The sequence below is a fragment of the Adiantum capillus-veneris genome, chromosome 25 (assembly GCF_014529385.1).
Source record: "Adiantum capillus-veneris isolate H3 chromosome 25, ASM1452938v2, whole genome shotgun sequence".
Lineage (NCBI taxonomy): Eukaryota > Viridiplantae > Streptophyta > Polypodiopsida > Polypodiales > Pteridaceae > Adiantum > Adiantum capillus-veneris.
In genome coordinates this window covers 113,109,362-113,124,593 of record NC_140955.1, presented here as the reverse complement: position 1 = coordinate 113,124,593, position 15,232 = coordinate 113,109,362, and the positions used below count along the sequence as shown (strand labels likewise).

The 15,232-nt window shown below is 44.7% G+C and overlaps 1 protein-coding gene across 1 annotated transcript in view; it reads right to left on the bottom strand.

Annotated features, from left to right (window-relative positions):
- Positions 1 to 15,232, bottom strand: part of LOC147425483 (presequence protease 1, chloroplastic/mitochondrial-like) — a 43,899-nt gene that overhangs the window by 22,838 nt on the left and 5,829 nt on the right. The gene's annotated exons all lie outside the window — the stretch shown is intronic.

The following is a 15,232-nucleotide window of genomic DNA, read 5'->3' as shown; positions in this document are numbered from 1 at the left end:
TTGTTGAAGTTGTTGCCTAAAAAAGCGCTTTGTGAGTTGTTCTCGCATTGGCGACCAATTACACTTATGCCGGTTATATATAAACTCTTGGCTAAAATGATTGTGAACCGTATCAAGGAACCTCTGATGACAGGTATCCATTCTGCGCAATATGGCTTCATTCCTCGTCGCCAAATTTTGGATAATCTGGCTAATGTACTGATTGGAATGGAATATGCCAAGTGTACACAACAGGATGTTCTCGTAATGCAGGTAGACATTGAAAAGGCAATTGATATGATACAGTGAGATTTCATTGCCGATACAATGCGGGCCCTTGGATTTGGTCCAAAGTTGGCTTATGTGGTATACTTCTTATATACTCACAGTACGTCTTTAGGCCTTCTTGATGGTGAGCTGACTGAACCTTGGCCTCTTGGATGCTCTGTCAGACAGGGTTGACCACTTAGCGCTTCGTTGTATGCCATTGTCACTCACCCCTTGTTACTGTATCTGGATCACTTGACTTCGCTTGGTCGTCTTCACGGGCTGAAATTACCCAATGGCAATGACCTTATAGGGCAGGCCTATGCTGATGATTTGATGTTCATGCCTTGCAATAATCAGGATGATGTGAGAGAGATTATGCAGGCATTGGATATTTTTGGTATGGTAGTAGGGCTTAGGGTTAACTTTGGGAAATCCAAACTCTTGCCTCTTGGTGTTGTGACTGCATCATCTTTTGTGGCTTGGCGAAATTCTTGATCCGCATGTGGTGGTCAGACACTTGAGATATCCTCTTGGCAGGCAGGTAACTAATACCCAATAAGTCGATTGGGTCATGCAACGGTCATATTCCTGGTTGTTCGATCACCTCTAGTTTGCTTTCTGCTTGGAAAGTTGTTACGGATCATCTCTCGTGGCATGGCAGGCAACAAACAGATGGAAATTCATTGCGTTTGGAAAGCATTCACTGGAGTAGGGTGTTCTCTCTTACTCTGGTTGATCGATCGCCTCGCCAAGCTTATTTCCTCTCTGGCCAAGGCATATGTACGGTGGATGATGTGGTGGATTCAACTGGGAATTTTCTCACTTTCTCTCAGGCAGCAAAACGCTTTGGGTTAGGCCTACATTATCGTCAGATTTGGAGTGTGCTGGAGCATATGCTGGCCCTTTTCCTCCCCATTCCGCCGTTGGCTAGTGGATGCCGTATGCAGGATAGGAATTTATGGGACGTTCCTTTTGATGCGATTTTCGCCTGCATTATCTATACTTCCCTTATGCAAGACTCTTGGCTGGCTGATCACTGTAATGTGCTTTGGTCTTTACACAAATCTGATCAATGGTGGAGAAAGGCTCTTATTGCAATTTGGAAGTCGAAGTGTCTCTTTCTTTGGCGTTGTTTTGCTGGGAGTTCTTCCAGTTGGCACCCTCCTTGCAACGCGTCACATCAACTCTTCTCGTTGTGTCAGTTGCTCAACTGTTGATGAGACTGTCAAGCATTTGCTTTGGGATTATCGCTTTCACCAGGGCTTTCCTGGACCGCGTTTGTGCTTGTATGCACCTTCGTTTTGTCTCAGCAGTTTTCCACAAACGATTCTGGTTTTTGGAATTCTTTCACCTTCCCTTCAACGATTTGCAATCTTCTTCACATGGTTCAGATTCTGGTCGCTAAGCTCTTTGTGGCGCCAACGCGATTTGCACATGTTTCATCGGTCTGAGGCGGATCCTTTTCCCTTCAAGATTTCGTTGAGGCAATCGTTACATTTTTGCCTTTGACACTGGGGACATATGTCACAAACTGTTGACGTGGCTTGCTCCTGGACACAACCTTGCAACTGGTGACGTGGCAGCAACCCAGATAAGGTACTGACAGCCTGACACATGGCAGATTGTACGGGCCCTCGCAAATTGCGTTGACTGTTGACGTGGCAGTTTTCCGTAAAACGTGCTGACATTGTGTAACCGGCCCGTGGGGCGGTAGGCTTTCGCTTTCACCCGAAAATTCTTTACTTCACTTTAGACACACACACACACAGAGTACTTTGCAAAGGTAACCTACGACGGGGATTAACACTTAAGCACACACACGGCTCGAAAGCTAGAATGCTCCGAGCAGACGTCGGCAACCTGTAGGCCCTGCCCCTTTCGGTATTTCTTTATTCTTTAGGAGGGTAAATTACAAAGAAGAGTCCTGGGAATCCTTTAACCGTATGCAGCTAGATGCCACCTGTTCTGGCAAAATTTCGGCAACATAACAACCCCAAAACTTGCCTAAAATCAATTCCCCTGCTGGAACTCGCTTCCACTGACATAAACCCTCTGATTCTTGCCAAAAAACAGTAAATTCAGCATGCTGTATTTACTGGTTTTTGCCATGTTCTCAACACTAAACAGTCCCTGAACTTCCCTCTAGCACTGGGGCACTGTTCCAATGGTTCTCGCACCTGTATGGCTGAAACACAGTCAAAATACAGCACATAACCAGCGCTGAAAGCGCCTGTACGGTGAGGTTAACACCCTCACCGGTGCCTGCTTTTGGAGCAGCCGTTAGCTACTCATGTTCCTGCTCAAAGAGGCTCTTGCCTCAACAAAAACGCATGTAACCACACAGCTGTACATGAGTCAAATGAAGAGCCCTCCTGTGGGGCATCACATTACTGCACGTAGAAGAGAGAGAGAGCAGTGTGAGGTGTGCAGGACATGACTGCTTGCACCACATTGTACATGAAAAAGAAAGCTAACAGTCAATAGCTCTTAACCTGTGGTGGCAGGCTGCAAATAAAGCCCTCTCTAGTAGAAATTGAGCGCTAGCTTCTCTTGCATGAGGAAAGTCCACCAGAGAGTGCCACTTGGCACATTTACAATCCATTTCCTGTTTTGTGCTTGCTACTTAAAAATCTCCCGACTGGTTGCCCACTTGACTTTGCAGTAGAGTTCTAAAACGTTCCCCTTGTCATTCCGGAGGTAATGAAGCGAACAGATTTCATGGCCCAAAATAGGAGTTCCCTAATTTATAGGAGATGTTTCCGTTGGGCTCCCACTGGTCTTCTAACCATCTATCCCCATTGGGACCGAATCCAAAAATGCAGTGTGGCCCAACTGTCGGGTACTTTTCTTTGGTGACCCCACCTTGACTTTGTGCCTCAATAAGAGTTCACTTCCTAGTATCCACCAACTTGCTAAGTGCGATGGGGGGACCTACGTGATCTTGAACTGAGCCTAGACATCCTTTTACTATAAGAGTTCCAATGCCGACCAACTTCCCGTCTGCGGGTGAAACTACCGTTCACATTGGCCATACAATGTCCGACCATTTGCAACTTCAAAAAGAGGGTCTCAAAAATCAAACAAAAATCGTTGGAAAGAAACCAACAACTAAAGTTGCCACGTCCTTGTGACATACCCCCCTCTTGAAATTGCAAACGTCCTCGATTGCATACCATAAATACACGCCACTGATGATCTTGTGTTGTTAGCACTCTTTTATCATCATATGTATCCGCAAGAAAGGTCGTAACACATAGATACAAATGACTTGATGAGACCTTCACATTTTGTCATTTCAATCTATTACACTGAGTTCATATGTACATTTGATGTGCCAGCTCTATCATTGTCCCTCCTTTGCACCTCCTTTGCACACGTTGGGTTGGGGCATAAGTAGGCTGTAACCCAAAGGCTTCATGGTAAAGCTGCAATACATTTGGTGACTCTGACAATTCATGCTCTTCCATCCACTTTGCATCCATAGGCGGATAGTTCCTGAACTTCACCAAGTAGCGTCTTGCAACCTGTCCTTTAACTTTTCTGTCCTTATGTGCCAAAACTTGTTCAAGTACTAGGATCTTATCAAATTCCTCAACTTCTGGCTGATCCTCATCTGGCATATCTTCTAGCACATCACCCACGAAGGGTCTTAGAAGACTCACATGAAACGCATTATGAATCTTCCACGCATCAAGCAATTTCAGCCTGTAAGCCAATCGTTGATCTTGTCAAGGACTTGAAAAGGCACATAGTAACGCATGCTTGGCTTAGGAAACAAGTGTTCCTTGCCCTTCATCTTCTTTAACCTTGCCTTCTCCAACCTTAACAGAACCCAATCACCAGGTGATAACAACAATTCACGACGGTGACGATCAGTAGCCTTTTTCTGTTTTACCTGAGTCTTCTCCAAGGCAACTTTAATTTTCTTATATATTTCATCCATGTTCTTGCCATAAAAACTAATACCTAATACCTCACAAATGATTTTCTCATGTTAAACTGATCATTTAATATGGGGAAGTACCACGGGAGTAAAAGCTAGAATATTGGTAAGGTTGCCAAAATGGTCTCTGCAGGGATCCAAAGGAGAAAAAATAGGGATCCAAAGGGGGACAGTCTGCAAAAGAGCAATGTGCTTCAATGGGGCTTAAAAGACCTAAGGTTCAGCTCCATTAAGACTTCCATAGGCTAAAGTTCCTAAAATTAACTCAATTATCCAATGGCCGAAGTAGGGGAAAAATTGAATGGTCATGGGAAGACTAAAAAGTCTTCTCACATCCCTGCAAGCCCTAATAGTAGGGGATGAGAGAGAAACACACACACTCCAAAGCTACACAAAGGGAATACTGGACACATGTCAGGCTCCTAGGGCCAATTGCCCCCAATCTCCCCTCAAATCCTATTGGATGGCCATAGAGGTGGACCAATGAGAATTAGGCTACAGTAAAGTTAGCCTAATCAATTTAAAAATGCTTGATAAAAGAACCAATAGAAATTAAGCTCCCTAGAAGACTATTGGACAGTCTACCAAGGGGTCCAATGAGCATCTAGCAGCCCAATGGCTTGCCTGATTCCTATTGGCCAGAAGACTAAAAGGTCCAATGAGTTTAAATGAATTATTTAATTACCTAAAGCTCTCACAAAAGGCAAAAGGGGGACACATGTCACAAGCCTATCAATTATGCTTCTAATTTCTGATTGGCTAAGCTTTGCAGGAGCCAATAGGATGCCAACATGAGCAAAAAGCAAGAGGGGTCGACCAAGAGAGAGGGAGTTTGGCATTTTAGTCTATCTTTTATGCTACACACACACACACACACACACACACACACACACACACACACACACACACAAGTCGTGTGTGCAAGAAGAACTCCATCTCCTTCTAAGCATTGAGAAGTAGAGGCCTACACCGACAACTCTTGGCTATGGAATGCAAATCCAACCAAGAGCCAAGCTTCAATGGCATGCTCGCCTCCTCTACCATGCTAATTACTAAGCTAAGCTATACTATTAGAGTGATTATGTGAGGAGAATACTTCTTTCTCGTTAGATACATCTTCTTCCTCTCAATCTATCCTCATTCCTTGCTAGCTCTCACCATTTTTGAAGGTGTGAGGTCTTGGGACTGAGGCTAGGGACACTAGGTGTGTTTTTCAAGCATAATTTGATGCATGAAGCTTCCATCTTCATTGCACCAACTAGTTTTGTTAAGGAACACAGATATTGTATTGTACAAAAGTCTCCTTTGATGGGAGAGGCTATAATACAAAGCCTTTATGGAGGGGGGACCGGCTCCATGTAAAGCCGATCCTCAACTGTTGTCAATTGTTCTATTTCTCTCTCTTTTCAAGTATTGTCAATGCCAAATTAGCTAGGTGTAAATTGCTATGTTGCTTTCTCAAATTAAGTACTCTCTCTATGCTCATTAGAAACATGTTCTTCATGAAATGCTCACTATTTATCAATTTCCGCTACACACAAGTTACTAGTGCATTAAATGTTACAGTTCTCAACATATCGATCTGCCTCAAAGGTCTTGTCCTTTGTATGCAAAATGGGAGGAACTTTTTTGCTACCTTCAACAATCTCAAAATGTGAATTGCCAATCGACGAATGCACCGTATTATTGTACGCATACTTAAGCATAGGCAAATACTATTCCCACTTGCCCTTATTATCTGACACATAGCATTTCAGCAGATCTAAGACAGTAGAATTAGCTTCTTCTGACTATCCATCAGTTTATGGATGAAACAAAGACGAGAACTTGAGCGTAGTGCCCATGTTCTCAAATAATCCTCTCAAGAACAAACTTGTCATGCGAGGATCACGATCACTGACAATCGATTGTGGCATACCATGGTACCTAAACACATTGTACATGAACAAGCGTGCCATCTGATCAGGTTTTATCTTCTTCCTAACAAGGATAAAATGGGCCTGCTTGTTGAACCTGCAGATAATGGTCCATATACCATCATTCGAACGTGCATGTCCAAACCTAGAACCAGCGTTTTCAGTTTTCAGCAGTCAGACATCGCAGAAGAAGTCCCGAACCTCGCAGATCTCACCTTCCCGCAGCAGTTTCTCGCCGCACGGTCAGTTTCCACAAGGTTTACAGTTTCAGCCTTGAAACGCAGATTTCAGCATCTGCGTTTTCAGCGCGTCGTCGTCACATCGTCGCCATTAACATCGTCCCCGACAAAGTCAGAATTCAGCAGATAAAGATTTGCAGATTTCAGCCCTTAGAGTTCTCAGATTTCAGTTTGTCTCATCGTCGTCCTCATCGTCGACAAGTCCAAGCATTGTAGAGATTTGTGCAATCATAAGTAGACCGCTCTCGCCATAGAGAGTGGGGCCTTCGGAGGAGGGTTTTACAACGTCTCTGGTGTCGTATTTCTCTTCTCTCTCTATCTCTCAGTCTCATACATTGCACGCACAGTGTCCATTCACTTTGTTTGTGATCATAGCATTCTCTCATTAAGAACGGAAGGCTCTATCTTCCATAAGAACAAAAGGAACCTTGAGCACAGTTCGGAGCACTCATCTTGAGCAAAGCGCAAACATTCATTCCGCTGCACCTTACACACATACTCCCATTGTCCTCACTCTGTGCGAAAAGCAGTCTTGAAGATGTCGCCTTTGAATACCCTTACCTGATGGTATCGACTCTTGAGATCGACCTTACTGAAAACCTTTGCCCCATTGAGCCTATCAAGGATAAACTCAATGCGAGACATCGGAAACTTGTTCTTGACAGTCATCTTGTTCAATGCGTTGTAATCAACACACAAACGAGACAAACCATCCTTTTTGCAGACAAACAAAATAGGAGCAACAAAAGGACTTACACTTAAACGTATGACTCCTTTGGCCACCAACTCCGTGAGTTGCCGCTCTAACTCTTTTTGAGTCTTGTTCAAGCGGTAGGGAGCCTTACTGACAGGTTGTGCCCCCTCCGTGAGCTCGATGCGATGATCCTTCGGCCGCTCGGGTGGGAGACGGGGTGGGAGATGATACTGCAAAAAGAGATGCTTAAACTTGGTAAACAAAGCTAATACTTGTCTGGAGGCTCTAGGTAACTGGAGCGGCATAGATGAATGCCGCTTGTGCTCCTCGTCGTAATTCACGCTTTGCCTGTACATGAGAAATGAGAGGCAAAGAATGCAAACCCTCATCAGCACGAATGATCATGGGAGAGTCACTTTTGGCGTTTTAAGATAAGAGTGTTGTCCTCCCAATCAATGAGAGGGTTACGCTCACAAAACTATCTAATACCCAAAAGCATATCACATCTTGAAAGAGAAGACACAACAAATTTCCTATAGAAGGCACCTTGTTGAACTGTAAACAACACATCACAGCACTCTTGCGTAATGAGAGAGTCCATACCGGGAGCGTAGCCAAACACCTTAAGAGGAGATGTCGGACTAACCTCTGGGCGGGCTCTCTCTACAAGAGAGGCACTAATCACATCATGCATACTACTTGGATCAAACAATATAACAAAACGTTGACCCTTTACATGGCCATAACACTTCATGAGAGACTCATCAATGTTTGTGTCAGAAACATGTGAAGACTCAGATTGATTTATTAAAGTGCTTGTGGTAGCTCTGGGTTCTTTGGGTTCTTTAGGTAGGGATGTCTTAGGACAAGCCGCTTTAATGTGACCCTTGACATGACATTGATAACAACGACCTTCCTTAGTGTCATGTGACACATCCAACCCTATGTGTCCGTGGACAAGCTACAGCATGATCAGGGTTCAGTCAATCAAGTCACTCTAGATTAGAAGTGATCTGGCACTTTTGTGAGTCTATTCGTAGACCGTGCATGCCCAGTCACTTAGTGTAGATGCATATCCTCTGGTTGCACACAGCATGATCATAAGCATTCCCATCAGAATCAGTCAGGGAAATTTTCCGGTGCATTTAGCCTATTTTACCTATTTTTGGTATTTTTCACTTATTAATTTAAGTGACTTTCCAACAAAAGTAGGTGGGGCAATTTTGCTAAGAAAAAATATAAGTAAACCAAAGTTAGCACTAAATGGAAGAAGAGGCAATAGGAGCCAAGCTCAGCAGGCAACTTCTCAACAGGACCTTGGTGGTTTTCCCTCCAAGCAAAGACCCCATTGCATAGCGTTTCCTCCAACAAGAGTCCATCGCCATCCACAAGCATTGCCTGGCGTTTTTGGCATCAGCAGGTCCTCGCCGCAATCAAACCATTAGATAGCGTTTTTGCAAAGCACCCTCAGCCTGGCGTTTTGCATCAGATCTGCATTGCCAACAAAACCCAGCACCTAGCGTTTTTGGAAATACCAGCAAGCTGGCATATTTGGAGACCCCTTCAGCCCTCGAAGAGTAGCAGATTCAGCACGATAATACCATCAATTTTCAGCCTTGAAGATCCTCAATTTTCAGCCCTAAACCTGTAGATTTTTAGCGACAAAGACCCACCAAAAAAAGCCCCCAAATCAGCATTCCCATCAAAATCAGTCAGGGGAATTTTCCAATGCATTTAGCCTATTTTACCTATTTTTGGCATTTTTCACTTATTAATTTAAGAGACTTTCCAACAAAAGTAGGTAGGACAATTTTGCTAAGAAAATATATAAGCAAACCAAAGTTAGCACTAAATGGAAGAAGAGGCAACAGGAGCCAAGCTCAACAGGCAACTTCTCAATAGGACCTTGGTGGTTTTCCCTCCAAGCAAAGACCCCACTGCATAGCGTTTACTCCAACAAGAGTCCATCGCCATCCACAAGCATTGCCTGGCGTTTTTGGCATCAGCAGGTCCTCGCCGCAGTCAAACCATCAGATAGCGTTTTTGCAGAGCACCCTCAGCCAGGCGTTTTGCATCAGATCTCCATTGCCAACAGAACCTAACACCTAGCGTTTTTTGGAAATACCAGCAAGCTGGCGTTTTTGGAGAACCCATCAGCCCTCGAAGAGTAGCAAAGTCAGCCCGGTAAGACCATCAGTTTTCAGCCTTGAAGATCCTCAGTTTTCAGCCCTAAACCTGCAGATTTTCAGCGACAAAGACCCACCGAAAACAGCCCCCAAAATCAGCGTTTTTGGACTAATCGCAGGTTTCAGGCCATAGCGTTTTTGGACAGCAGTAGAAAGATTGCAGATTTCAGCCCTAGTGTCGGCCTCGTCATCCCCGTCGTCGTCGTCAACATAGCCTAGACTTGCATCAGTCCCATGCATACCATTTGTACCAGATTGTGCAATCATAAGTAGACCACTCTTGCCGACGAGAGTGGGGCCTTCGGAGGAGGGTTTACAACGTTTTTGGTGTCGTATCTCTCTTCTCTCTCTATCTCTCAGTCTCATACACTTGCACGCACAGTGTCCATTCACTTTGTTTGTGATCATTGCACTCTCTCATTAAGAACGGAAGGCTCTCCCTTCCATAAGAACAAAAGGAACCTTGAGCACAATTCAAAGCACTCATCTTGAGCAAAGCGCAAACATTCATTCCGCTGCACCTAACACTTAGCATAAATGACTTGTTCTTCTGCCGTTATGTATCCACCTATAATTCCTTTTGCGGCTTTTTCATCCGAGGTTAGCTTAGGTCTAGCAAGTGTTTTAGCTTTACCCTTCGATTCATTTTGTGAGTTCGTTTCCGAAGGATTAGAGGAAGATTGGCTAGAAGAGTTACCGTTCTGAGGGTTCTGAGGATTCGAAGAGGTACTTTGAGAAGTCTTGTTCTCCTTAGGCTTTCCCTTGTTGTGCTTCATCTCCTATGCGAGAGCAATCGCTACCGCCTTGTTGAGATCTACGGGGTCGAGGACTACAACATCAAACCTGATATAATCGTCCAATCCGAACATAAAAGCCTCTTTGCGCTTCACATCCGATTTGCGTAATTGGGTGCCAAGCTGCAAAACACGGTTAGAAAAAGACATGACTGGAGTACCATTCTACTTAAGATTGTGCCAATCTTTTTTTAATCGTGCTAGGTACTCAGATGGTAAGAACCGCGCCTTGAGCTTGTCTTGGAAGTCGGCCCAACTGAAAGAAAGGGGCATGCCTACCTCGGGTTCCTCTAGGTGCGCAGCCAATTGGTCCACTTGCCACGCTTGATACCAATTAATGACATCACCGGCAAGAGACATGGCTGCCGTCAAAACTTTGCTATTCCCTGTCTTCTTAGTTGTAGCAAAATAAGCATCAAATTGATGCAACCAAGAATGAATAGCATTAGCATCCATCTTACCTACTGAATGTCAACTCCTCGGTGACGGGGTTGTTGGAGTCCGAATCTCGGCTTGCGCCACTTGATGAACCCCCAACATCTTTGACCGGCTCGGTTTTCGAGGTGAGCTGCTGTAGGACAAACTCTTGCATGCGTTAATCTCTCTACGTCTCAAGCTCTAGCTCCAAGGCTGCTCGTCTATATTCGGCAGCCAAACACGCTTGCTCACGCTCACACTCCAAGACTGACCGCCTTTCTTCGTGCTCGCATTCCAATTCTACCTTTCTTTCTTTGCGCTCGCGATCCAATTCTGTCTTTCTTTCTTCGCGCTCGCGCTCCAAGGTGGCGCGTTGCGCTTCTTGTTGTAACATCATGTCCATCATCGTCTTGACCAAAGCCTCCATAAGATTTGGTGCAATCCTTGGCGTTGATGGGAAAGGGTGAGGGTCGGAAAAACCTCCTAGTGGGGAAAATTCTTCTTTGCCACTTCCATGAGAAGTATCCATTCCGCTTCGGGTGATGACCATACACTGAGATCTTGGGTGCGTAAGTTCACGAGGAACTTGGGGTCTAGTGGTTCTTGAGTCCTTGAGTTCTTGAGGTTCTTGAGGTTCTTCCTTAGCTTGCAATCTGTGTTGGAGAAGGCTCTTCTCTTACCCGAGCTCTACTCTTCCCTGCGGGCGCACCCCTTGGCGGCCTTGCGCTCACACCAAGGTTGCTTTTTCCCACCTCACGTCAATTGGCCGGCCGCTAAGTGCACGGTCTACTCTCAATGAGTGAAAAGAGAAACAGGGGGAGGCCGGACAAGCCCTTCTTTCTTGGGTTACCTATCACTCTTCCACAACACGATTAGGAATCGACATGTCCAAGTGGACTTGGGTTACGTGCGACCTCAACAAGCAAAAAAAAAAATTATGTGGTTCTTTCTTTGAGTGGTACAGAAACACTGCCAAAGCTCTGATACCGATGTAAGGTGCAGCGGAAGTGAATGTTGAACTTTGCTCAAGATGAGTGCTCCGAACTATGCTCAAGGATTCCTTTTACTTACGGAAGGGAGAGCCTTCCGTTCCTTTAGTGAGAGAGTGCAAATGATCACAAACAAAGTAGGTAAATACTGTGCATGAAGGTACTGAGACTGAGAGATAGAGAGAGAAGAATACGACACCAGAAAAGTTGTCAAACCCTCCTCCAAGGGCCCCCTCTCTCGATGGCGAGATAAGTCTATGCTATTGATTGCACAAATCTGGTACAAAGGTGCTGATGCAAGTTCATGATGCTATGATGCAATGGTGATCTAGGTCGGCGACGACGATGACGACAGCTGGCTGAAAATCGCTGCTCCTTCTGGGCTGAAACAGCTACTGTAGCAGGGCTGAAAACGCTGGATAGCAAGCTAAAAAAACGCTAGGAGTTCTTCGCGAAGGCACCATTGCAGTAGGGATCTGCAACAAGCGCGATCGCTAGCTAATCTTGGGGCTGAATCTGTAGCGATCTATAATGAAGCAAAACGCTGGCTGAAACCTGTTATCTTGCTGGCGTTAGTGGAAGGGTCCAAAAACGCTGTAGCAGGTACTTGGCTGAATTTGCTGGCTGATGTGGGTAAGTCCCAAAAATGCCAGGCTGAGGGTTGTTTGCAGAAAACGCCAAGTCTTGTTGAGAGTTCTTGCTTGAGAAGAAGTGCTAGAGGGCCTACTGCAAGAGGTTGCCTGTGCTCTCAAGAGCATGGATCACTGCCAAAAGCTCTTTTTCATAAATCTGTGCTATCAATTCTGGTCTTGAGAACAATCAGCTTTCATAGGCAATCACATGGCCTTCTTGCATTAAGACCGCTCCCAGACTACAACCACAAGCATCACAATATACTTCAAATGACTTTTGCAAGTCTGACAAAGTCAACACTGATCCAGTAGTCAATTTTTCTTTAAGTGTCTTTAAGGCAGTCACCTCCGTCGGTCCCCACGAGAAAGGGACTCCTATCTATGTCAGAATGTGCAAAGGGGATGCTACCTCTGCAAACTTTTGAATGAACCGCCAGTAGTAAGAACTGAAGCCCAAGAAGCTTCTAACTTCATGAACGTTCTTCAACTCGGGCCAATCACGTATAGCCTCAATCTTGGTCGGGTCCACCTGCACTCCTGCTGCTGAGACGATGTGTCTCAAGAAGTGTATCTCCAACAAGAAAAATTTACTCTTTTTGACATTGATACTAACTTGTGGTCTCGCAATGGCTGAAAGACCTGTAGCAGATGGTGTCTATGTTCTGCTTCATCCTTAGAGAAAACTATAATGTCATCAAAGAAAGTGTCGACAAATGATCTATACTCTCTGAAAATCCTTTGCATCATTCAGTTGAAAGTCGTTGTAGCATTAGTAAGGCCAAAAGGCATCACCAAAAATTCATATTGTTGAAAGTCGCTAGAGCATTGGCAAGGCCAAAAGGAGTCACGAAAAATTCATATAAACCGAAGCTTGTCCGAAAGGCTGTCTTGTAGACATCTCCCCGAAGCGATTCGGATCTGATGATCCGCTTTTCAAATCAATCCTGCTGAAACAAGAGGATCCCTGAAGTCGGTCAAGAATATCATCAATCCTTAGAATCGGAAATATGTTCTTGATGGTAATTTTATTGAGAGCTCTGTAATCAATGCACATTCTCCAAGCTCCGTCTTTACCAACAACACCGGCGAGCAGTAGGGTGAAGTACTCGATTGGATAAGACCCTTTTCCAAAAGGTCTTTCACTTGGTTCATGATCTCTTCATTCTGGGCTCGGCTAACACGGTCAGGTGGCCTGTTCCGTGGTGTGCTTCTAGGAATCAGAGCAATAATGTGATCCTCAGGACAAGATGGGGGCAACTCGCATGGTAAGCCATCAACATGTGTGTGGAGAAAATCTTGGCGTTCTTTATCAAGTTCAGACATGTTCATTTTGTGTTCATCATTTAACTCTTTCAAGTAGATCGAGTAAACAAAGAGACTATATTTCATTAATTTGGAAATGGCCGAAGCCGATAGGACAGACTCGCCCTTCAGTTTTACATCAAGTTCAATTTTTCAGCCCTTTTCGTTAGTCAAAGTTGCTTTCTTTGCTCGATAATCGATCAGTCACCATGGCGTTGTTCTTATGGTACCAAGGGACTCCTAGGAGGACGTCACAATCTTCCAAGGGCATTATGTAAAAGTCCTCGTGCACCAAATACCCCTGACAATGCAATTGAAGTTTGCCAATGACAGGTGTAATGGCTATGTCCTGTCCGGGTACCGCTAGAACTGCCTCTGTTGGTGGTCCCATCCTATCAAGTGTAATCTCGAGCCGTACCGCCAATTCGGGTGAAAGGAAGTTGGCCTTGGCTCCTCCATCAAAAAAATCAAGTTTCTTGATCTTTCACTTTGCCCCAAGCTCGACAAAGTTATGTACTTTCATCAATCTAGCTTGGGTTAGTACCCATGCAATCTGGTACCAATCCTGCTTTCATCTTGCCTTTTCTGCCACATTCCTCTGCTGCTCTTGAATTCTCTAGCCTGTCTTCAGTTTGTTCTTGTTCAGCCTTTTTGGGGCACTTTGCAGAGATGTGTCCATGTTCCCCGCAACCAAAACGCTTCCCTTCTCCACTCTCCTTTCTCAGAAGGAGAGTGGACCACCATAATCGAGCATTTCCTTTGAAGAAAGATGTAGCCCTCCTAATCTTGGAGTGCTCTGAGTAGTGCCCTCCAGAGAAGGCTATGTCAAAATGCTGAATGAAGGCCAAAGCCCTCGGAGCATCTCGAAACCCAGAAAAGGATTCAAATTTAATCGATTGTCCATCTTCTTTGACTTCTTTTACTTTCTTGCTTTTATATTGGTTGGCTCTGTAAAAATGCTTCTTCTTTGCATAAAACATGTGATCGTCGGAGTCCGAATTGTCTAAGGATGACTCCTTTGTAGAGCTATCAGAAACTGGGCAAAATCTGGGCTTCTTTGCCTTTTTCTTGCCCTTTCCGAAGCTTTACTTTTTGCTTCGCTTTTTACCTTTTTCCTCGCTCGAGTCAGAATAGCTAGAAGAACTGTCAGAAGAAGAAGAAGAACTGGATAGTCCTTCAAATCGTACACGCTTCTTCTGCTTTCTTGCACATGCAAAAGAAAATTGACGACCCAAATAACCAGGGTAGTCACTCCCTTCTTGTGCTTTTTCACTTGCTTTTTGAATTGATTGTTCACATCCAAAAGCCAACTGATCTGTGTTTGAACCACCTCTTGTAATTCTTGCTCAATAAACATCCTCGGAGAAGGAGGTTTCTTGATTGCCGGTTTGATGGGTGGTTCTGTGGCTTTCTGCCACTGGGCATGCACTTCTGCGGTGGATTGCTAAGACAAAAAATTTGCAAACTGAGAATCCTTCGCAAATTTTAACATCTGCTTTGTGCACTCGTCAACCTACTGTCGACCTTCCATTTCTTGAAGTTCGTATTGAGTAGGCCGAGGTGGCCCATACTCTTCCTCTGTTAATTCAGTTGAATCTTCTTCGTGGTCTCCTCCCGCATCAGCAGATGCAGAAGAAGTCGACCGATTCTTATCGAAATCCATAAGTGTCGCGAAAATAGGGATCGGATTTCCCGGTAGAAGAGAAATCGGCCGTGCTCTGATACCATTGTGACAAACTTGGACACCCCAAGTCAAGATTCTACCGCACAGCAGAGATTTACTTCAAAACAATTCACAAAAGACGATACGGCCCGGCATTGTTCCCTGATAAGAGATATTGGCCTCAAAGACTGGCGCCCCTTTTGATATT